Genomic DNA, 23,631 nt, shown 5'->3' with positions numbered 1-23,631 from the left:
GTCTCTCTTAGGGTCCTCTTTGTTGTGTTGTTGTGGAATTGTGAATTGTAGGCTGTTTTTTTTTGTGTGTGTGTCTAAAAGTCACTTATGAGTGAGTACATGTTATATTTGTCTTTCTGTGTCTGGGTTACTTCACTCAATGTGATGTTTTCTAGATCCATCCATTTGCCCACAAACTTCAAGATATCATTTTTTCCACTGTGTAGTACTCCACTGTGTACATGTACCACATTTTCCTTATCCATTCTTCAATCAAAGAGCATTTAGGTTGTTTCTAGGTTCTGGCTATGACAAATAATGCTGCTATGAACATAGTTGAGCACATGTCCTTGTGGTACAATTAGCATTCTTTGGGTATATAGCCAAAAGTGGTATTGCTGGGTCTTGAGTAAGGTTGCTTCCTGATTTTCTGAGAAATCATCATAGGATATCCAAAGGGGCTGTACCAGCTTGCATTCCCACCAGCAATGCAGGAGTGTTCCCTTTACCCCACATCCTCTCCAGCATAATTTGTCATCAGTGTTTTTGATCTTGGCCATTCTTACAGGTGTAAGATGAAATCTCAGAGTTGTTTTGATATGCATTTCTCTTATGGCTAAAGATGTTGAGCATTTTCTTAAGTTTCTTTTAGCCATTTTAGATTCCTCTGTTGAGAGTTCTCTGTTTAGGCCTGTACCCCCTTTTTAAATTGGATTATTTGTTCTTTTGGTGACCAATTTCTTGAGTTCTTTGTATATTTTGGACTCTTTCTGATGAGATGGTTGCTGTTAGTTAGCCTTTTAAGGAAGATGAGAAAACCACATGTACCATGGGAGGCCTGGAAGGAAGGAAAGTGAGTTATGAGTGGCACTGGCTGGGTGAGGTCACTCACTATTCTGGAAGTGACCACTCTCTACTCTGACCAGCAGCTGTGAGAGGTCCTGGTTTCTGGTCCCATGAATGCTACTGCTGTATCATTGCTGTGTTCTGTCAGAATGATATGAGAAAGTAGGCAATCTCTTTTGTCAGTCAGAGAAGCAGTACTTTACAGAATCCACAGTGACTAGGTTAAAAACTACCTACCCATCTCAGGAATATAGTCAAAGTACAATACATGTTATATGACATGTCTTTATATACCAGGAATAAATGACATGAAAAAGAAAAATCTTACTTGCCCCTGTGATTAAATTCTCCTTAGATCTAGTTGATCAAGAAAGTTCTAAAAGTGCATTCTTTTACTAATGATATTAGTCTATAAGGTATCTTTTAATTTTCAAAGGAAAGAACACATTTTGACAGTTTCAGGTTTTGTTTTCAGATTGGAACCTCCTGATTTTCCTCTTAGCTTAATGTAATTGGCCATTGTTATGGGTAATTGCTTCCATAAGACACAGTGTGGTAGGATAGCCCTCCACATTGATGTGGGGAAAGCTTTTTGAAACAAGAATTAATAAAGCACATTTGTTTCGTATATTCATTTTAAGGGGTGAAAATTTTCTTTTTAAAATTAAGGCCCTTTCCAGAATAACTAAAGTCAAATTCTTTTATCATGCATTATTATACAACTGAATAATAAATTATCTAGTAGATGGTATTTAATTATTGTTTATGCATCAGAGTCTACAAATAGACTTGTGTGGAGTTTGCATATTATTCATGATATTCATTCACAGATCCATTTATTTGCAGGTATCTTAGGCGTATTTTATTTAATAAGTTAAGATGAGATACAAATTTTAGTGAAGAACTTTGCATGTATTAATAAAATCTTTAATAATTAGGCATGATCACAATTTTCTTTGACTTATGCACTCAAAGAAGAATTAAGTTGAACAAATTGGTTGAGTATAAAAGCAATTTTTATTTAGGTAAGCTCACATGTGTTTATTTTATAAACTCTGAACTAAGTGTTCTTTAGGAATAAAACAACCCATGGTGAGTATGGCCTATTCTACAATGTGCCATTAATGTTGTCAGATGAGAATAAACAACAAACCTGGAGAAAGATGGTTGTGAAAATATATGTGCTTTATCTTTCCGTTGAGATGTCTCTAGACTACATAGAAAGTGCCAACATCTATCCCCACTCTAATTTTAGGACCTACTGCACCAAGTGAAAACTTACTTCAGTTGCAGGTTGACCCATTATAACCAGGAACATGTTTTGAGTTCTGGAATTTTCTTCCAGTTTGTGCTGCAATACACAGGGAAAGACATGGTTTTTAGGCATTGTTTGATGTTTTCCAGCACCTCTGCACACATGTGGTACGTCTGTTCTGAAACGTTCAGTCCTGATTAGATTCAGGTCAGCATGGATAAAACCTGAAAGCCGTTCACTGAGCACTCTTTCTACTAGATTCATAAAATGGATTTCTTTCTTTATGAAGCACCAAAACTAGATGATGGGAAAAATTAGGGCCTTTTCATTTTTAAGCATAGTAGCAGAACCCTGATTTTCCTGGGTAGTAATGGACTCAGCTGAATAATCGCATTTTTCATTTGTTCATATAGAGAGGGCAGTCAATTACACATCAGACATTTTAACGTAAGTCTAATACACCAAAGGAAAAAGCAGGAACCTGTTTCACATTGGTTTCCCCTTTTCCCTTTTTGCTTACCTGTGCCTGGCAAATGGTCACAATGGCTTGAAATCCAGCAGCCATGTTGTACCAAGAAGTGGCCTTGCAGGTGAAAGCTATTTATGGTACACAAAGGCAAACATGGGTTAGCATGACCCTTAAATGTCATCCAGTTCAAACTTGAGGTAGCTTTCTTTCTGACTTTAGGCATCTAATGTTTTCTTAAAACATGGTTTTGGGAAACTTCTCCACTCTAACTTCTTTTTCTCCTCTTTCGAGATATAAGTCTGCTAGGATAATTCTACAAATGAAAATTGGTGAGCCGAGGTGATTGTCCCCAACAGCCAACCTCTTCTCTCACCTTGTAGTTCCATTGGCTCATCTCAGCATTTTCTATCTTCCAGCTTTGGTTTCACCGTGCAGTGGGGGAACAGAGGCTGGAGAGAGAACACATGATGAACGTTAGTCAGCGGGGAGAGTGTGGGAGAGGTGGTGCTGTGTAAGTTATCTGTGAAATGCCATGGTTTCATGGTCTAGAGCTTTGAGACTGTGTTTTCCCATCTGCTCACTTGCTCACTCTTGTTCCCTAGAGTCGTTTCATTTTCTCAATAATCTGTCTTGATTTCTGTTTCTGTTTTTAACTATGCATCTCTGGTCAAATTCTTTCCTCTGGAAACTTCAGGGGTTCTGGGTTTCTTATATGTATCTGCTAGATTAAGTCTTGGGCCCCCCTTTTCCTATTAGAACATCTTCGACAGCGTTTTCTTTGTTTGTTTTAACTGTAACCAGTGAAATTTGTCTTTGATACCTTGGAATACTCAATGTGTGAAAAGAGCATGTCATTATAGAAGAATGCTAATAAATAAAGAAGTGGTGAGAAAATTAAACAATTAGCATGTTATAAACCTCAGCATAATCACTGCTTAACCAAGAATTACCAACAAACACATGATGTAATTCTTAGTGGAAAAGTGGCAGAGTTGCTGGGTGTTTCAGCATGGAATTGAATTAGCAGGATTCAAACCACATATTAATTGCAAGGGAACCATGGACATTTCTAACAGAATGATCCAGTTGTCACCAATTGAACTATTTGCTATCCTGTATGTCACTAAAGAAAGCCTAACATGTTCGTCCGGTTGGTGTTAAGCGAGATACACACCAATACTCATGGAATGTCTTGGTCCAAATAACATTCCTAAAACTAACTAGATTTTTATTCCTATGATCCAGTTTATGGATCTACTTGTTAATTAATTAATTTATTTATTGTGTGTATGGCTGTGAAAACTTTTCTAACAAAAAGTAGAGAATCCTAAGTTAAAAAGTGAATATTTTCTCTTTAGTATTTAAATTAGAGTGATAGTAACGTCAAGATGAGAACTGGATTCTTTGCATTGTTTATTACTTTATAAAAATCACACAATTATGGAACCATTTTTGTAGCAAAAGAACTTCCTTGCTATATAAAGGATTATGGATTTGAGTTTCTGCTATCTTCAGCTGAAACTGTCATAAACTGTAAGTTTAGGAATTTGAGGCAGTGGTTTATCTAAGTCCGCAAAATTATAAAATCCTCTCTGACACTATAAACAACCCTTGCTCTCTGTTTAAATAAGGCCAAGCCACTTCAAGCGTGGATCAAAACATTCATATACACATTTAAAACACATCAGTCTAAAATTAGTACAGATTTGCATACTGATCACGTCATAAAGCCTCATTGGTATCACATGAAAATAAACCAATGAAAAATGAGTGAGTCCTTGAAAACATAAAATCTTAGAAATGTAAATGAACAGAATTTTCCACATTTTATTCCTATGCAAATGAAGACTCACTAAACTAAAGTGGCTTCTCCAGATGACACGATTCCTTAGAAGCTAAGGCTTCCATTGGCAGCTGAACTAACCAACACTGCCTTGGCACATCTTCCTCCCTCTTCCAGGTGGAAACAAGAGGAAGACAAATGTTTTTGACTAAATCTCAATGGTTAAAAAAAAAGACTTGGGAACCAGATGTTGGGGTGAAAACTTGCTAGATCAAAGAGGCAGGGAAAATATCCAACTGACCTTCCTCCTTCAACAATGTCTGAGAAAAAAAGAACAAAACACAGAAAACCCCCCAAAAACCTTTCTCCTTCACTGTCTCAAACAAAACTCCTCTAACTGAATGTCCCTCCCTTCTACTTCCTGTGCATCTCTTTAATCTCTCTGTCCATCCTCCTAGCTCCTTCTTACTCTCTGTTTTTTTTTTTCCTGTCTATTGGTTGCTTGATCTGACTTTGACTTGTGGTTGACTTTATTTAATCCTTTTTACAATATTCAAGCTGAAAGTCCTTGGATTAAATGTGTGTGCTAGGATTGAATCACACTACAACTGAAAACAGGTTTGTCCAGTTCATAATGGAATCTTGGAGTTCACAGTGTGATCAAATATCCTGCAACAGAGACAAGGTGTCAGGATGTGGAATCAAATGAGATAGTCCTCTGAGGGCATTGTGATGAAGGAGCCTAAATTAGGAAACTTTCTTTGTAGCTCAGATGACATTCCAGTGAAGATTTTGAGGAAAACAACATCTTGTTTTTATCAAAAGGGTAAAGATGTGAGGTCTCCGCCCATCATCCTGGTGGGTTAGATGTGAAGGTATACCAGCTCTAAAAGCATGCCTTCAAAACTTAAATACAAAACTGCTTTAGTTTGACCAAGGAGAAAATTGATCATAATTAGTATCAGATTTTTAGGACAAATAGATAATCCCAGCACTGGAGAGAGCAGAAGAGCAGGAATGTTGTGGGGTCAAGACCAACTTACTCCACGCTGTAAGTACATGTTACTTGACTGGATAAGCAGGACACAAGAAAAAGAACCGCCAAACCTTGCCAAGACAAGGTAAGACGGTTCTGAAAAATTCCCTTCCTCTGAAAATGGTCTGTCAGTTGCGCTAGGCTTTAACCAAAGTTGGTTGCTTCAATGTTGCAAATGAGACTTTGGGTGATTGTTCAGGTAGCCAATTGTTTCCATCATATACTGCTAGCTTTGGAAGCTGCTTGATTGCACTTCTGCCTACTCAAGTACTATCATCTCCCTTCTCAGGCCTTCGATGGGGTTGAAGATTAGATAGTCGTAGTTACCTTTCTCTTATGATTTAGCCGAGCTTATTTCTGATGCAAGACTTAGACTCTTTGGAACAGAATTTTTATTAAAACATTTGTCATGTGTTCCTTGCTTAATATTGTTTATGTTGTTTGTAATTTTATACTTGATATCTGTTCCTGTTGTATATAGTTTGGTATTGGGTTTGGACCGCTCTTGTTTAGACAAAAGGGGAAGGTGATGGGGAAGCCTTGTTAACCAATTATCTTTAAGAGGTGGGACCAAGTTAAGGTGTGGCTTTCTGGGACCCAGAGAAAAGGGCCCAGGTTCTCTCTCTCTCTCTCTCTCTCTCTCTCTCTCTCTCTCTCGTTCCCTTGCCGTTGCACAGCTCAGCTTGAACTTTTCATTCCGGTTTCCTGAGTTTTCTCCTTATAAGAAATAAAATTATAATTATCTTTTAACTAGCCTGGTTACTTCCTGAATTGAATTAGTTTCTACATAAGGCAGCCTGGGCATGTGTTTCAAAACCCAGAAAAGAACCACAGAACTAACATGTGGAGATATCAGTGTCATCCTTCATGAACAACTTCTATAGACTGAACCACACAGAGGCCTAGGAAATCCGGTCAAGGATGGGCTCAGTGTCTAAAAATGAATCCCATGAGGATGAGGCAGGGTAGTGAAATGTCAGAGAATTTAAGTGAATTGTGCTGTACGCGTTGAGAATTTATGATGCCAAGGACAGGAAGTAAAAGGTACGATATGGAAACTCTAATAAAATAACAAATGAAATTAAACAGTTAAATGTAAAGTCTTTTTAAAGCATGTCTGAAAGACAAATCCGGGCAGGCAAACTAAAGAATGTTTCCCTTGGTAGAGTTTGTGCACTGGGGTTGTTCTACTTATTGTAGCTAGACAGAGTGATGGACACAGAGACTGGGATTCTCTCTAGGTGTGTTTCACAAGTCAACAGGCAAATTCAGTGTTGTTAAAACAAGGAAAGAAAGTGGGCTTTTCTTCCCTGTGGTATTTTTCTAGTAAATAATTTCATTATGATATACAAATAAAAAGTTCTCTAAAATGTATTGGAAGAAATAAAATAGGTTCTTTACTTAAAACATTTTGAGAACTCAATTAAACCACATCTGGCAGAGATAAGGGGGAAATGGTTATAAAGGGAACTTAGTGGCAAGGGAATTTATCACCATTGGACCAGAATAGGTAATTCTGGGGGACCTTTCAGACTCATGGAGGGATGTATTTTATCTTCTATACTTTAATTAATATAAGCAAATAGTTATAGCTCAGAATTGTTTCAGGGAAGTCGCGTGTGTGGTGTGCTATGACCATGGTAAATTCTAAAGGAGAAACTGTAATTAATGTTGCGGAAGCGGTTCCATACAGCGAGGCTCTAGAGCGCGCAGCCTTTTTTTCCTCTTCCATTGTCTTGCAATTCAAATGCTTATTATTCGACACCATCTGAAAGAACAAGATCTCTGTATTTTAAAATTCAAGTTTAACAAATAACTCATTCTTATAAATAACATCACCAATATTCTGCCTTATGTATTCGCAGTTAGAGAATTAAAACTTCTGTAATGGTTTTAAAACATTACCCTGACTCCTTACTGCAGAATATGTAATTGTGTATAATTTTGCAAAAATTTCCTCACATTATTTAAAGCTCCCCGGACAAAGTAAATGACAACTTTTAGCTTTATGGAATTTATAATTTTAATTTTCCTGCCGCCCTTAAGAGGAGTGTGATTGATCTGTGTGAGGCACATTTAGGATATATGCGAACATTCTTAGATGACATGGTGGGCATTCCAGCAGAGATGCAAATTGTTGTCCCGTAAAGGCCATGGTTGTCATGTCTGTCTGAAGTGCTCCTCTTCTGCTCTGGCTTCCCATCTACTGACACATAAATGTGAACGAGAGATGGAAGGTTTAAAAGCTGGAAGCATTATTGGGGGAAAGGTTAGGGCTGTTCTTTGAGATTAATCCCATTCCTGTTTACATGCTCTTCTATCTTCATTTGCCCCAGATGTCTTCAGAGTGTGGAGACAGCCTTGTTGATTATGCACCACTGTGAACTGTGCTGCAGGAAGTGACCCTAGGGGTTATATTCACGTCATAAAACTGTGAGACCTTCACACTTTTATGAGAATCTTCTACTAAAATTTCTACTACAACAAGAGAAACAAAGCGTGAATTACATACTTTAAGTTGACAGCCAATGCAAAAAAAAATCAAACTATTTAGTTTTTAATTTTTTTAACCAATTCAAGAAGCTTTCACTTTTTAGAATCTGTACAGATTCAACTAATTTCAAATACGTTTACCTGATGATTTAGTTCTCTGCTGTTTTTAGGTGAATAAATAGCATTTAGTATTTCAGGTTGGGAATCAAGGGTGGCTCTGAAAATCAGTTGAAGAAATCAGCTTCCCAAGTGAGAACACCCCTCTTATTGGCATCACAGTAAGGCTCGTGTTGGTGAAGTGAGAGTTCAGATGTTATTTAACCCGAAATCTGTTTGTATATCTCAGTGAATGCTAACACACCTTTCCTGTACTTATCTGACTGTACATGGATTTTTCTTTGGGTCACCATCTTACAAATAATGACATAAAATATATTATTAATTATGGAAGCGCAGCCTTAGCTTAGACTTGTTCCTAACTAGTCCTGAAATTAACTCATATCTTTTAATCTGTGTTCTTTTATGTGGCTTGGTTACCTTTACTCTGTATTGCCCATTCTGCTTCCTCTGTGTCTGGCGGGCAACTCTGCTTTTCTTTTCCCAGCTTTCTCTTTCTGCCCAGAAGTTCTGTCTATCTCTCCTGCCCAGCTGTTGGCCATTCAGCTTTTCATTACACCAATCACAGCAATACATCTTCACACAGTGTACAAATATCCCACAATACCAGACCTCTGACATTGCTAGTGAATCTCTATTATAAAGTTATGGATTCTATGAAGTTATTAGTAGTGTGTAGTCATTGTGCTATAATGTCCTCAATATGATAATTGGCAAAGCCTGTGCAGCAGTATTTTTTATTATTTAACTTATCTAAGATAGAGTTTTGTGATTCTAGAGAATGCAAACAATGTTGTTGTCTTTTTATTTTATTTTACTTTTTACAGGCAATAATCAAAACCTTATACCAGTGGTGGATGATGCTTTGGTAATGGCAATACTCAATATAAGTAACAGATTTGGGGAGCAAGCAGGATGCCTTGCTACTTTTTCCCCCAATTGCCAGCTAGAACAGGGACAAGGGTTTTTACATATTTATACCAGCTCAAGCCTGAATTGCTCTTGAGGCACAATAGTCAATTGTGACAAATGACACTCAACTGTGTGACCACTTGCCACCAGAGAAGGAACTAAATTGGATTTGTTTTTGGAAGCTGCAGTCGGTGGTGAGGTCAGCCAAATAGCTCTCCACACTTTTGAATGGCCACAATGCATTTATTAATTTTTACTGTATTTTCTGCAAGTGCTCCCTGATGCATGCCTGCTTATGTCAAGAATCACCATAGTTTTACACCCCAGAGGGACTCATGCTCGGCAGGAAAGGTGATGAAGTCAAACCATGCTACTCACAGTTAAAATCTGTAGGGAGAGACAAGATCAAAATACAGAGACATCTTTGCATGCACTTACATCTGAAATAGTTTTGGATGAGCAGGGAAATGAGATAACCCTGAAACAGCAGCCCCATAACCCATCTATGATAATATATGGAATACTGAGGTGTAGTATATAAATGAAATGTTACCTTTTGCAAAGGAAAAATGAAGGTAGAGCATGGGAGGGAAGGAAAAAGGATAGGAGGAAGAGGAGAAGCAGGAGAAGGAAGAGGAAAGAAATTTTAGATGACCAGAGTTTTGATAGTTGCTAGTATTGATTAATGGTCTTGCATACTAAATAACTGTCCAAGAACTTTACCACCAACAAGTAAAACTGATACCTAAAGCTGTTCCCTGGGGCAGAGGGTTGGTTGGTCCACCTGAGTATTAGCTTAAATTTTAAAACATTCTTTAAAAATTCAGATGTACTTTCCACACTGCTGGAATATTTCAGTTCTTGTTTTAAGACCCAGTACTCTCCTTTGAGGGCGATGTCCAGCCTCAAAGATGTAACCACTGCCCTGAAAGCATTCAGTGGTTTGCTGGGCAGGGAACACTTTCTGGGATCTGAACTGAGAAGCTTCAGGATCCAGAAAGTTGTGAATACCGGTGGGTCATCCAAAACTGGCATTAGTTATTGAACAATAAACTCTATAGTAATCTTAAAGTACATATCTTCTAGTCTTCAGAAAATATTTCTCTGTCTCTGCCTGCGTGCCTCTCTCTCTCTCTCTCTCTCTCTCTCTCTCTCTCTCTCTCTCTCTCTCACACACACACACACACACACACACAAGTGTGTGTTTATTCTTTGAAAGAAACAGTCTTCGGTGAAGTGCTCCCTGAAGCCCACAGGATCCTAGTCATATTATAGAGGGGAAAGGTGTTGACTTTGCTTTTTGAATAGCCTGTCATTTGATCTGAAGTGTCAGGATCTTCAGGAACAAGAAGTTTCTTCTCATAAACGTCTTTGCTTCTAATGTAAAGTCTTTGGCTCTGAGGCATACTATTTTTCTTCTTAATGTTTTGGTTTCTTATAATGATGTTGGCAGCTAAAAAAACCCACTTGAGCCCTGGGCCCAGACTCTGCCACCTGGAATCTGGAGGCAGAAGGGATGTGGTAAGGACAGCCAGTACTCTTCTCTGGATGTCCTGGAGAATGAATATTTTTACAGTGTATTGGAACCAAAGCCCAGGTTTGAGCAAGTATGTTGGATGGACTTTTGATTTATTGCTGTTTTTCCTTGCCAGAAAATTTGATCTCCATGTGCTAAACCTAGTTGAAGTAAACTCAAAGCCAGGTTTCAATTTAATAAAAAAATAAAATAAAAAAAAAACTCATCCAAGTCTTGTTAGCAAAGAAAGAAAAGCCATTCTATGTTTTCCTTTCTGGTTATGCATATTTATCACGTGGACTACACCCGGGTTCTGCCTAGGTTCAGGTGAGAGATTCTGGGTGTGTATGCCATTGTTTCTTCATATATAAACCTTTGATATTTCTTACACTTTCAATAGCAGCAGCTGTTTTGAGATCCACAATTAGTTTTTTTTATATATTGTTATCACTCTATAACTATGTTATTTAACTTGCTTTGCTTTTTCTGTTAGAATTTAATTGGCTTGCTTATAAATTATTAAGATACAGTGTACCTTACAAAACATTGTATAAGTGAAAAATTCTACAGAAGAAGAATAATCATTAAAATCCAGTATCAGAAGATAAATTGTGGCTTGTTATACTTTGTTTTTTCTTATTTATTGTACACATATGTATGTGAAAAGACACACCTTTATTTCATACCAAAAGTATTATATGACATAAACAACTATTTTGTGTTTGCTATCTGATTTTGTATGATAAGCATTTTTCTTTTACTTGCAACCACAATAAATCCCATTTTTGTTGTTCGTGTGTGTGTGTGTGTTTGAGTTTTAGAGACAAGATCTTGTACATAGTCCCGGTTAATCTAGTACATTCTACATAGGCCAGGCTGACCTTGAACTTGTGACAGTCTTCCTAGCTCACACCCCAGATTGCCAGGATTACAGGCTTGCACTATTAACCCTGCTTACTATTTCTTTTTTTTTAAATTTATTTATTTATTAAAGATTTCTGTCTCTTCCCCGCCACCGCCTCCCATTTCCCTCACCCTCCCGCAATTAAGTTTCCCCCCTCCTCAGCTCAAAAAGCAATCAGGGTTCCCTGTCCTATGGGAAGTACAAGGAACCCCCACCTCCATCCAGGTCTAGCAAGTTGAGCATCCAAACTGCCTAGGCTCCCACAAAGCCAGTGCGTGCAGTAGGATCAGAAACCCATTGCCACTGTTCTTGAGTTCTCAGTAGTCCTCATTGTCCGCTATGTTCAGAGAGTCCAGTTTTATCCCAGGCTTTTCCAGACCCAGGCCAGCTGGCCTTGGTGAGTTCCAGTAGAACATCCCCATTGTCTCAGTGTGTGGGTGCACCCCTCGCGGTCCTTAGTTCCTTGCTTGTGCTCTCTCTCCTTCTGCTCCTGATTTGGACCTTGAGATTTCTGTCCGGTGCTCCAATTTGGGTCTCTGTCTCTGTCTCCTTTCATCGCCTGATGAAGGTTATTATTCAGGAGGATGCCTATACGTTTTTCTTTGGGTTCTCCTTATTTAGCTTCTCTAGGACCACTAATTATAGGCTCAATGTCCTTTGTTTATGGCTAGAAACCAAATATGAGTGAGTACATCCCCTGTTCCTCTTTTTGGGTCTGGCTTACCTCACTCAGGATAGTGTTTTCTATTTCCATCCATTTGTATGCAAAATTCAAGAATCATTGTTTTTTACTGCTGAGTAGTACTCTGATATGTATATATTCCATACTTTCTTCATCCATTCTTCCATTGAAGGGCATCTAGGTTGTTTCCAGGTTCTGGCTATTACAAACAATGCTGCTATGAACATAGTAGAGCATATACTTTTGTTGTATCATAAGGCCTCTCTTGGGTATATTCCCAAGAGTGGTATTGCTGGGTCCAGGGGTAAGTTGATCCCGAATTTCCTGAGAAACCGCCACACTGCTTTCCAAAGTGGTTGCACAAGTTTGCATTCCTACCAGCAATGGATGAGTGTACCCCTTTCTCCACAACCTCTCCAACAAAGGCTATCATTGGTGTTCTTTATTTTAGCCATTCTGACAGGTGTAAGATGGTATCTTAAAGTTGTCTTGATTTGCATTTCCCTGATCGCTAAGGAAGTTGAGCATGACCTTAAGTGTCTTTTGGCCATTTGAACTTCTTCTGTTGAGAATTCTCTGTTCAGCTCAATGCCCCATTTTATAATTGGGTTGATTAGCCTTTTACAGTCTAGTTTCTTGAGATCTTTATATGTTTTGGAGATCAGACCTTTGTCAGTTGTGGGGTTGGTGAAGATCTTCTCCCAGTCAGTTGGGAGTTGCCTTTGTGTCTTAGCGACAGTGTCCTTTGCTTTACAGAAGCTTCTCAGTCTCAGGAGGTCCCATTTATTCAATGAGGTCCTTAATGTCTGTGCTGCTGGGTAATGTGGCAGGATACAAGATCAACTCCAAAAAATCAGTGGCCTTCCTATACACTAAGGATAAAGAAACAGAGAGGGAAATTAGAGAAGCATCACCTTTCACGATAGCCACAAATAGCATAAATTATCTTGGGGTAACTCTGACCAAGGATGTGAAAGATCTATTTGACAAGAACTTTAAGTCTTTGAAGAAAGAAATTGAAGAGGACACCAGAAAATGGAAGGATCTCCCTTGCTCCTGGATTGGGAGGATCAACATAGTAAAAATGGCAATTCTACCAAAAGCAATCTATAGATTCAATGCAATCCCCATCAAAATCCCATCAAAATTATTCACAGATCTGGAGAAGACAATAATCAACTTTATATGGAAAAATAAAAAACCTAGGATAACCAAAACAATCTTATACAACAAAGGATCGTCTGGAGGCATTACCATCCCTGACTTCAAACTCTACTACAGAGCTACAGTATTGAAAACAGCTTGGTATTGGCATAAAAACAGAGAAGTTGACCAATGGAATCAAATAGAAGACCCTGACATTAACCCACAAACCTATGAATACCTGATTTTTGATAAAGGAGCTAAAAGTATACAATGGAAAAAAGAGAGCATCTTCAACAAATTGTGCTGGCAAAACTGGATGTCAACTTGTAGAAGAATGAAAATAGATCCATATCTATCACCACGCACAAAACTCAAGTCCAAATGGATTAAAGACCTCAATATCAGTCCGAACACACTGAACCTGAGAAGAGAAAGTGGCAAGTACTCTACAACACATGGGCACAGGAGACCACTTCCTACGTATAACCCCTGCTTACTATTTCTTAAAACCTGTATTGACATTTTTAATTAATGCAAGTTTCTTATGATCTAAATTCCTTTTCCTTGTTCCATTCTTTGTTATTTAAAACAAATGAAATCCTAGGCTAATCCACAACAAATAAATATAAAACTAAAGATAAAATAGCTTTTAATTAGTATGACTTAATTTTAATCTATATTTTCTCATGGAATCTATACTAACAGTGAATAAAGTGACAGGGCCATAAAAAACTTTCTATCATCAAAAATTTGTTGCCAAGACAGTTCTGATTTTGTTCAGATGCTTTGTGAGATAATTTATATATATTAAACTGTCAAGTATATAACTAAAAATTAACTAAAGGGTGTAATTTCCAAGAGAACATTTAATGATTTATAAACAAAGCATGCAATGTAGTTTAATTTGTAGATTTGTAGACTTTCACTAAAATAATTTTTATTAATCAAACTCATTTTTTAAAAAAAAACAAATTCTTAAGTTGGGGAGATGGTTTAGTGTGTCCAGTGTTCACTGTGCAAGCATGAGAAGTGGGGTGCAGTTCCTAGAATGCATGTTGAAAGATGATATGTGTGTGAGCTGTAAAGTCAGTGCGAGAAGATGGAGAAGCCTGCGTTCTGAGCTTTCTGCCCATCCAGTCTTGACAATCCAAGGGCTCTAGATGCATTGGGAAACCCTAGGTCAAAAAAATAAAGTGGAGAAAGATTGAGGCAGATAGAGATATTTACTTCTAGGTTCTACACAAATGTATACACATGGCTGTGTACCCACATGCATGTACATATACGAACAGGAGCCCACATGTAGACTACACATAGAAATGCTATGTACACACCCAAAACAACAAAAACCCAAATGCAACTGAAAGACTAATGTAAAGGAAAATTGCAAGCATTAGAAATAAAGCAGAAAATAAGTTGGATTTTTTGTTGTTATTTTTGTTCTTTTGAACCATATATACTATGTGGTTGGCAACCAAAACTAAGCAAGTGAGATTAGCTATATACAGTTTTCTTAGATAACCATAACACTATAATGATATGTAGACTGAAGAGGTTGAGAATTTGGTGGGCACATAACAATGTGAGCCTATTTCAAGGTGTTATTGATCATTAAAGACCCATCTAAGAATGGAATGATGGGTAAGTAGATTGTGGCAGCCTTTCATAGTAAACATAGGCTGTTTTTTTCCCTCACACTTGTTGAAATAAGAGCGGCGGGGCTGCGTCCCCCTGCGTCCCCAGCACCCTGCCGCCCGCATGGCTAGCTTAGCTTATGACCCGAAATAATTACACGGAAACTGTATTCTTTTAATCACTGCCTGGCCCCAATAGTTTCAGCCTCTTATTGGCTAGCTCTTACATATTAATCTAACCCATTTCTATTAATCTGTGTAGTCCACAAGCTGGCTTACCAGGAATGATCTTAACCTGCGTCTGTCTGCAGTGGGACAATCATGGCGGCTCACTGACTCAGTTTCTTTCTCCCAGCATCCTGTTCTGTTTTCTCCGCCTACCTAAGGGTTGGCCTATGAAATGGGCCTAGGCAGTTTCTTTATTAATAAGAAATCATTCCCACATCACACACTTAATTACTTTATCGAATTATCTGCCTGAGAACCCAGTTGCTAGTCTATTTTCTTAAAACTCAATCAAATGTGAAAATTTCTCAAGTCAAAGCCTACAGTATCTATTTAGCATGTTGAACAGAAAGTCCAGACCCCTGTTTTTGAGCTGGGCACTCCACTCTGCCTCTCGCATTCATTTCCAACTTCATCTCTTGCCTGCTGCCCCTGTCAGTTCCATGTGAGACACAGGGCTGTGCTTTTAAGCTCTCTGCATGCTCCGTGTGCTCCTTCTCCTGTCAGTTTCTTATCGGGTTTTTTTCTGCCCTTTTACGTACTAATTTATGAATAACAGTTTTCTCTGGTGGTTATTCTAGAGATATTTAAGATTCTCTCTCCATGCATTACATACGCAGCAGCCATTTCAAATATCTACAACTCATTTTCTTTCATTCTGAACACTTAGTAATCACCGAGTCTTTATCCTTGATGGTGCTGTGTTGGCTTGAAGACTTGTCACCCTCATGTCTTTCCAGTTCATTTGATAGGCAGTCTGTTCATATATATACACACACATTCCTCCAATCCATTCATCAGTGTGTTGTCCATTCATCTTTCCAATTTTCCCAGATCTTCACCCATGGTGGTCATGGACTTCAATGTGTTTTCAGCTCTTAGTTTGTTGATAGGAAATCTCCACTAAATATTGACAGCTGATGAAAACCCCGAGTTGAAGATATTGACTACCCGAAGATTTCTCTAGAGCATGTGTTGTTCCAGCTGGTATTTGAGCATAAACAGAAACAGTTCGAGCTCTGTCTGTGAGTCAATGAACCTCAAGTAAAATCTATACTGTCACTCTCACTGTCACATGCTCCTTTAAGGCTACTTATAACATAGGAACAACATTCTTCAGACTGTGTCAGGGATAGAAAGGGGTCATGAAGGGTAGGTATCAGTCACTGGCCGATGATGCCCTGATACTCATGCTCTTGAACCTGAGCTTTCCTTGACTGGCACTTTGCAAATCATTTTGTGCAAAATCCTTTTTATTGAAGAACCTGTAAGGGTAATGAGTGTGAGGTGGGGATTGGAGACTCCCCGCAGCTTCCACCAATACAACCAGCTCTTCATTCATGCTGTGTATATGCTTATGACCCTGGAGAAGCGTTTCATTTTCCTCTTCTGTAAAATGAGTAAAAGCAATAGAAGACGGTACTGTTGGGTGAATAATTATAAATAGAACTCTTGGGACAGTGTCTGATATACGGTATTGGGAAAGGGCTGGAGGTCATTACTGTTATTATTGTTCCTATTACAGCTTTACCCTATGTAAGTTTCAGTCTTTATGCTTGCTGATATTGATTTGTATGCTCCAGGTGGTAAACTGCTTTGTTCAAAGATTCTCTCATGTAGTCAGACTGTCATATCACAGTAGATGCTCAGTAAGCACTGTGGCGATGAATCCTGTTAAATTTTCTTTCTTTTCCCTATCAGTTTTCCAATCAAAACTTTTAAAAGCCTCCTTTCCTTATAGCATAGTACACTATGGGGACATTAAAATTAGTTGAAAAATTATTTTGACAGTTAATGTCATGAAGATATAGAATATTTTTGCGTTAGCTTCATGTTTAGTGCTTAATAATGTGCATAGTCTATAGTTGTGCACATTTAGTTTTCCGCAGTGGGTGAAAGAATGCTTCTGTCAAGTGAAATACAGTGATACCCATTTGGAGCACTCAGGAGTTGTATTTGTGTTTTGTGCTCTGATGGAGGTGGGTCTTGTATCTTATCTGTTGCTTTCATTGGTTAACTAATAAAGAAAACTGCTTGGCCTGATAGGACAGAAAATTAGGTAGGCGGAGTAGACAGAACAGAATGCTGGGAGAAAGAAGCCGAGTCAGTCAGTCGCCATGATTCTCCCACCAGACACAGACGCAGGTTCAGATCTTCCCTGGTAAGACACCTCGTGGTGTTACACAGAATATTAGAAATGGGTTAGATCAATATGTAAGAACTAGCCAATAAGAGGTTAAAATTAATGGGCCAAGCAGTGTTTAAAAGAATATAGTTTGTGTAATTATTTCGGGTAAAGCTAGCCGGGTGGCAGGACGCAGCCCGGCCGCTCCTCATACAACAGTGCTCTTTATAGATTATACTTCAAAATAGGTAGAGGGAAAAAAGTCCTAGTTAAAGAAAATATTGTAGCAATGTGATGATTATGTTTTTTATTCTGTGGCACATTGTGACAAACCATGACAGTGAAAAGTTTTGGGAACTCAGAACTTGTTCATTTGATTTTATACTAAATGTTAAAGTTATCAGCAATTCTAATCAAAGCACAGATAAAAGTAAAGAAACTTAAGCACGGGTTGCATAGTGTGTGTAATGTCTATCTTCTGAGCATGCCCGATTTTTTTTAAAAAAAAGAGGACCGCGAGGGGTGCACCCACACACTGAGACAATGGGGATGTTCTATCGGGGACTCACCAAGGCCAGCTGGCCTGGGTCTGAAAAAACCTGGGATAAAACCGGACTTGCTGAACATAGCGGACAATGAGGACTACCGAGAACTCAAGAACAACCACAATGGGTTTTTGATCCTACTGCATGTACTGGCTTTGTGGGAGCCTAGGCAGTTTGGATGCTCACCTTACTAGGCCTGCATGGAAGTGGGTGGTCCTTGGACTTCCCACAGGGCAGGGAACCCTGATAGCTCTATGGGCTGACAAGGGAGGGGAACTTGATTGGGGGAGGGGGAGGGAAATGGGATGTGGTCGCGGGGAAGAGACAGAAATCTTTAATAAATAAATGGAAAAAAAAGAGTTGTAAAGTTATGTGTGAATACACCAATTTTGCAAATTGAGTCCTTTTTTTTTATCTTAAAAGTAAAGGAACTGTTGCAATTTACAAGGAATGAAGACAGTAGCCTCTTCAGGGGAAAGTTCATCCTTTCATATGACTGAGACCAAGAATCTGCTAATTAGATACTTGACTTCCAAACACAACTCCATCTGATTCCCAGGCATGTGAGGAAGTGCAGCCCCTGCCTCTGCATTATTTCTTTGCTAATTCCTTCAGGGTGTCTTCTGAAAGCTGAAGATATTTCATCCTACATCTCTCCACTGAACAGCAGTCTTGAATTGTTTGTCATTGAATATCTAGTTAGAGTCACACACGTCAAATCTCATTTAGAAACTCATAATTAAGCCTCGCATCTGGTTCTGAAATATTTGCGCTTAAAAGCATGCCAGCCAAAGCTGCTGAGGGACAGTGACACTTTCACTGTGGAACGTTGAATATCTGAGGGAACACTGTGAGAATGCTTTCGGGTACGTACATGGCCATATATACGAATGAAGATGCTACTAAATGTTGAGGTGAAGCTCATTTGTGTGAACAACATAGAGAATAGTATTGCTTGGAAGATTTACTTTTTTTGCCCTTTTGTTCCAGGCTTTTGTTCCCTTTCCAAATGAGTTTGCCTAGAGGACTTGTTCTCTTTCTCCCACAAATCAGCTTATTATTTCTAGCCAAACTATTGTTTTCTCCTAGTCCTATCTTCAGGCACAAGTTATAGCATCCCCCTTACTTTTCCTGTAGGTTCTTGAGGAGGGAATACTTGAGAAACATGGATGTGTTTGTGCTTCCTAAATGATGCACGAACTTGGTAAATGTATTAGGAGGAACCAAGTGAGAGTCCTTACTGTCTGACTGTCCATCAAACATCCAGGATGGGCAAGGACAGTCCTTGACAACATGTCTAAGTTGCTGCTTCTGCCAAGACTGCTCTGACGCTTGTCAGATTAAAGCTCATCCAGGTACAACGGCAAGCCGTGAGGGATGAGTGAGTGATGCATTGGTTCCCAGATTATAGGGCCTGGAAGTCCTTGAGCAAAGAACTTCCAAGCAGTATGCATTATGCATTGAGAAAGTCAAACATGGCGCAAGATCACTGTAGGCAGGCAAGGCTCAGGAACCTTGTGTTCTGTGTGCTGCCATTGAAGAACCAATTCTATTTGGAAATTACATATAACTGATGGAAGAAAGGAGCTGTAATTCTCAGTCCACATGGGGCATGACAAGATAATCCGTTGTCAGCATGGGATGCCACCACTCTTTTTGGCATTCCTACCTGGTGGTCTGTCTCAGAGTTTGTAATGTGCTTGGAGAAGTCAGATCTCAGAGTACCAAGTATATGACCAGCATCTAATATAAAACAATAACAAAATTAAATGTTTTTCAGGATTAAATGTGCCAACAGGTCAATCTGTTGGTTTTCAGTTGTCTTTTCAATTGTTTTGCACAGTGTTGGTTCCTCTGGAGGAAACATCTTCAAGTTCAAGTGAAGGCTCGGAGATTGGTGAGGACAGATAAGACCTGCTTCTTGTTCATTCTCTCGTCTTTCCTCCTCCCCATTCACTCTTCTCTTTCTGAGACCGGGTCTCATCACATATATCAGGATGGCCTTGAACTCCCAAGGTAGCTAATGATGACCTTGAACTTCTGATCCTATTGCCTCTATCTCCCAAGTGAACCAGTGCATTACAGAATTCACTACTATACTCATGTTATGGTACCCAGGGCTTTTTGTGCATGGTAAGAAGATTCATTTCATTTAAGATTCATCCATAGTTCCTTTTCTTTCTAAAAAAATTTAAAATATGTTTATATGTCTGTCTGTCTGTGTGAATGTATAATGCTACTGTGTGGATGTGCATAGAGGCCAGAAAAAAAGTACCAGATCCCCTGGAGGGGAACTCAGAGGAGGTTGTAAGCAACTTGGCATAGGAGGTGGGAATAGAACTTGTGTTTCCTGAAATGATAGAAAGCCACTAAACCCTTGTACACACCATTCTGAAAATTTGTACTTTTAAAATCTTATAATTACTTTTTACTGTGAGTTCTTTTTTTAAAATTTATTCATTTATTAAGGATTTCTGACTCCTCCCCACCACCGCCTCCCCTTTCCCTCCCCCTCCCCCAATCAAGTCCCTCTCCCTCATCAGCTTGAAGAGCAATCAGGGTTCCCTGACCTGTGGGAAGTCCAAGGACCGCCCACCTCCATCCAGGTCTAGTAAGGTGAGCATCCAAACTGCCTAGGCTCCCCCAAAGCCAGTACATGCAGTAGGATCAAAAACCCATTGCCATTGTTCTTGAGTTCTCAGTAGTCCTCATTGTTTGCTATGTTCAGCAAGTCCGGTTTTATCCCATGCTTTTTCAGACTCAGGCCAGCTGGCCTTGGTGAATTCCCGAGAGAACATCCCCATTGTCTCAGTGTGTGGGTGTACCCCTCACGGTCCTGAGTTCCTTGCTCGTGCTCCCCCTCCTTCTGCTCCTGATTTGGACCTTGAGATTTCTGTCCGGTGCTCCAATGTGGGTCTCTGTCTCCTTTCATCGCCTGATGAAGTTCTTATGTATTTTGGATATTACTAATGTCAGATCTGTGGTTTCAAATATTTTTCTCATTCCATAGGTTCTGTTTGTATTTTACTTATGCTTCCTTGTCCAGTAGGATCTTTTGTTTTAATGGTCATGTTTATGCTTGCCTTCATACATAGGCTTTTGGTGTGATAGCCAAACAAATTGTTGGCAAGTCCAATGGCAAGAAATTTTCCTTAAGCATTTTCCAAGAATTTCAATAGTTTGAAACCTCATATTTAAGTCTTTTGTCATTTTCAGTTGATTTTTATGCATTATATAAGGGTCCAATTTTGTTTATGGAGTTAAATCTGACGGAGCTTTGCTTCCCTGTATCTAGATGATTGTGTCCTTCTCTGGATTTGGAAGGTTCCCCAGTGAATTGCAATAATACAGGCATCTCTAAATACTTCCCTGGAGTCTCTGGAAGTTGTTTTTCCATTGCTCTTTTAACCCTTTATTCTTTATTTATTCTTGCTTTTATCTGTGGTGGGTGTGGAGGACTGGAAGGCTTGTTGGTGCCTAGGCTGGTAGAATTTTAGAAGTCAAGCTGACTATGGACCATCCCAATTAGAAGATCTCTCATTACAATTCTCATAGGCTCCTATGACAGGTTGCTCCAAAAACACTTTCGTTCTCTATCATCAGTTTCTGAGGCTTGGCAAGGGACACCAAATTAGGAGCATTTCCTGGCTAATCTGTATACTCTTCCATAAAGAGAAGGAAATATAATGGGAGCAAGGGAGAGAAGAAGAGACAAGGGAGGAGGACGAGAATAAAGGGAGAGGGGAGAAAAATATAAGACACTGGGTTGAGGGAAGATGACCACTGCAGTTATGCTGTGATAAAGGCTTATCGGCTTAACATTGGTGCGGTAGCCAGTTGTGCCTCCTCGGAATTGCTTTATGGAGAGATCTTTCAGACCATCACATAAAAGTCTCATCTTTGGTTGCCACTCTTCTAGAACATTGACAGACAACAGTCATTCTGATATTTGGCGACAGGTTAGATAAACAAGGCACTATATTCAGGGCTATAGGAGTATATTTCCTGAATGTACTCGGCTAGCAATATGGAGAGTTTAGACCACTCCCAGTCTCCCTTTCCTCAACACATGGGCTCTTGGGCAATTCACTAAATTGCCTAACCCTTTGTTATATGATGCAAAACAGCTAAATGAACACACTTTTAAAACAAGAACTTTTTAAATTTATGGTAGACTAAACTAAAGTAGTAGATTCTTATAATATGTATGTGACAGGGAATCTGAATGAGCATAGAACACAAAGACCAGAGCCCTTGGCGTGTGTGACTATTATTAAGGGCCAGCTGTTGTGAGAACCACACCCAGTGAAAATTGGAATACAAAATCCCTGTTACACATGACTTACACAGATGCACTGATCTTACTTGAAGAGTGAAAACTTAATAAATATCTAATAGCCAACAGGAATCCCCTGATATGAGGTATGACTTGTCCTAGGTGTTTGCTAAAAGAGCTCTTACCACTTAATATTTGATTATGATATTTGTTTACTACAGTGTTTTAAAGAATTCCACTAAATTCCAGTACCATAAGAATAAACCCTAAGGTATAATTGAGATAATCATTGGATTTAGAAGCTTGCATTTGGGAAAGTAGTTGAATACTAGGCCAGAATCTTCTGAGAATATGGAAGTTTATTTCCATTATGTTATGAATGTCCAGAGCACACCATATTATAATGTCTATTACCTCCTGTCCTCCAGGAAGAACTGTGTTTTGAATACAGGTGGAATCATCCTTTGAATTCTTTGTCTGGGAGTTCTTTCAAGTCAGTCTCCACAGGGTCCATTATTATGGACTTAGTAATTTTGCGGGGAGATTCTTGTCTTGATTTTTCTGTTATTTCTGTTTTTGTGGAGTGAGTTGGAAGAACTGTGTTCTATATTGTTCTTTTTTAAAAATCTCATTAAAATGTCATCAGTCTTTGCCATTAAAAGGGACTGCAATAATCTGTTTACTAAACAATCACACTTTGTTCTAGAGAGGGTGAGCAGAGATAAATAATGGATAAATGGAAGAAACTGGATGCTGGAAATTGATCTTGTTTGCAGCTGCTAGAAATCTTATTGAAATCTAATCTCCACATTGTTTTTATTTTTATTTGGTTTTGAGACAAAGACCTATCTTTTAATATAGCTTTGGTAGCTGATGGAGGTTAGGTGGTGAGATTCAAGCCTGATTGAACCATTACTTTATAAGAAGAGAAGGGACCTGAACTAGAATGTTCTGTTTCTCCACTTGATGCCCTGCACTGGCTTGGGTCTCTGGAGGGAGTCACTACTAACAAGAAGGACCTCACCTACTTGAACTTCTCAGACTTTAAAATAACGAGTTAATGAACCTTTAGAAAATCAATCTGTGGTTCTTAGCTGTTACAACAGAAGTCTAAGACAGATGTGATTAAACATGGCACTGACTGACTTCATCTCATTGGATATTCCTCTGTTCCTTGGCAAATATGTTAGAATAGAACATTATCAGTCATGGAGCCAGTTGGCCAAAACAAGAGAAGCAGCTGACATGCACTATCAGGAGTCTGTGTCCCATAGCAGCATATGGGGAGACTAAAACTAGATTAAAACTTACCAACTCCTAATAGCATAACTGGGTTGTTTCCATTGCCTTAAAGTCTATCAGTGGAGGCTGGATATAATGGTGCGTTTCCATAATGTCAGCAACCAGGAAGCAAAAGCAGAAAAGTTACCATGAGTTCCAGGACTGCCTAAAATACACAGTAAGTTCTAATCACTCAGGGATATGGTGTGGATCTTTGCCTCTAAAGCAATATTTAAAAAGTGGAGATTAAATCTCCGCAATACTCTATTCAACACTTTCCATACAGTAGGTAGGGCTGTAAAGCATGTGGTTTACCCATAGCCTAACCTTTGCTTAAACAGGACAACTATGCCATAAAGTAACATAAGAAACCGGACTTGCTGAACATAGCGGACAATGAGGACTAC

This window comes from Microtus ochrogaster, chromosome 5 (genome assembly GCF_000317375.1).
Source record: "Microtus ochrogaster isolate Prairie Vole_2 chromosome 5, MicOch1.0, whole genome shotgun sequence".
NCBI classification, from domain to species: Eukaryota; Metazoa; Chordata; class Mammalia; order Rodentia; family Cricetidae; genus Microtus; species Microtus ochrogaster.
This window is presented reverse-complemented; position numbering follows the sequence as displayed.